Source organism: Arachis duranensis, chromosome 4, assembly GCF_000817695.3.
Source record: "Arachis duranensis cultivar V14167 chromosome 4, aradu.V14167.gnm2.J7QH, whole genome shotgun sequence".
Taxonomy (NCBI): Eukaryota; Viridiplantae; Streptophyta; class Magnoliopsida; order Fabales; family Fabaceae; genus Arachis; species Arachis duranensis.
In genome coordinates this window covers 36,526,528-36,528,416 of record NC_029775.3, presented here as the reverse complement: position 1 = coordinate 36,528,416, position 1,889 = coordinate 36,526,528, and the positions used below count along the sequence as shown (strand labels likewise).

Sequence of the window (1,889 nt, the reverse complement as noted above, 5' to 3'; positions counted from 1 at the left end):
AGCAAGTTTCTGGCACGTTTCTACCCCCCACAAAGGGTCAATAGGCTTCGATCTGAGGTTCAGACTTTTAGACAACAAGATGGTGAAACTCTCTACGAGGCATGGGAGAGGTTCAAGGAGTTGACAAGGAAATGCCCACCAGACATGTTCCATGACTGGGTGCAATTGCATATTTTCTATGATGGACTTTCTTATGAATCAAGGAAGGCTATAGACCATTCATCAGGAGGTTCATTGAACAGGAAAAAGACTATGGAAGAAGCCATTGAAGTGATTGAGACAGTGGCTGAGAATGAGTACTACTATGCTTCAGAGAGACACAACACTAAGGGAGTCATGGAGCTGAACCATGTTGATAAAATTCTAGCCCAAAACAAGGTGTTTGCCAAGCAACTAGCAGAGCTCACCAGGAAATTAGAAACAAAGCAAGTGGCTGCAATACACACACAAGATCAAGAGGAAGTAAGCACTGAAGGAGGTGATTGGGAAGAGGCCAACTATGTGGGAAACCAACAAAGGCAATCATATGATCCACATTCCAACACTTACAACCCAGGATGGAAAAACCACCCAAACTTTGGGTGGGGAAACCAACAAACCCAACCACAAAACCACAAACCTTACAACCACAACCAACATAACAATTCCACATACCAAAACCCCAACCAAAGATCATACCAAGCCACACAAAACACTTACTCCCAACCACCATATCATGGCCAAAATAATCAACCTGCCCAACCTAATCCGAACCAACAATTTCAAGATCAATTAAACAGGATAAAAGGAATGCTTGCAACCATGGGTCAAGACATAACCGAATTGAAAGCCTTTAAGGAAGAAGTAAATTCTAACTTGCAAAACTAAGGAGCTGCCATCCAGAAGCTAGAAAATCAAATTGGGTATTTGTCTAAGCAAACCCCTGGGCCAAGCGTTTCTCATGCTGCCAAGGCTATTGCAAGGGAAGAATGTAAGGCCATAACCCTCAGAAGTGGAAAGAAGCTAAAGGAGATCTCAAAGGAAACCACAGAGGATAAAGCAAAGGAAAATGTGAGAGACAAGGAACAGGGACAATCTTTTACACCATCTGCAACAAAAGAAAAAGAAAAAGAGGTCCTGAAGCCTTATACACCCAAAGCACCATATCCTCAACGTTTGATGAAAAGTGAAAAGGATAGCCAATTCTCCAGATTCTTGGAGATTTTCAAGAAGCTTCAAATCAACATTCCGTTTGCTGAGGCAATAGAGCAAATGCCACTCTATGCAAAATTCTTAAAGGAATTAATGACCAAGAAGAGAAGCTGGAGAAATGAGGAAACTGTGTTGTTAACTGAAGAATGCAGTGCCATCATCCAGCACAAATTGCCTCAGAAATTGAAGGATCCAGGCAGTTTCCAAATCCCCTGCATCATAGGAGAAGTCATGGTGGAGAAGGCCTTGTGTGACTTAGGGGCCAGTATCAATTTGATGTCTCTAACAATGATGAGAAGAATGAAGATTGAGGAAGCCAAACCAACAAGAATGGCCCTCCAGTTGTGATGAGCGGATATTTTGTACGCTTTTTGGGGGTAATTTCATGTAGATTTTAGCATGTTTCAGTTAGTTTTTAGTTAAATATTATTAGTTTTTAGGCAAAAATCATATTTCTGGACTTTACTATGAGTGTGTGTATTTTTCTGTGATTTCAGGTAATTTCTGACTGAAATTGAGCAAGCTGAGCAAAAATCTGACTTAGGCTGAAAAAGGACTGCTGATGCTGTTGGATCCTGACCTCCCTGCACTCGAAATGGATTTTCTGGAGCTACAGAAGTCCAATTGGCGCGTTCTCAACGGCGTTGGAAAGTAGACATCCAGGGCTTTCCAGCAATATATAATAGTCCATACTTTGC

The 1,889-nt window shown here is 41.7% G+C and overlaps 1 non-coding gene across 1 annotated transcript; it reads right to left on the bottom strand.

The window, feature by feature from the left end:
• Positions 1–42: 42 nt before the first annotated feature.
• On the bottom strand, positions 43–146 carry LOC127747149 (small nucleolar RNA R71). The gene has a single exon (XR_008008953.1). It is a non-coding gene; the product is annotated as a small nucleolar RNA R71 (small nucleolar RNA).
• Positions 147–1,889: the final 1,743 nt, after the last annotated feature.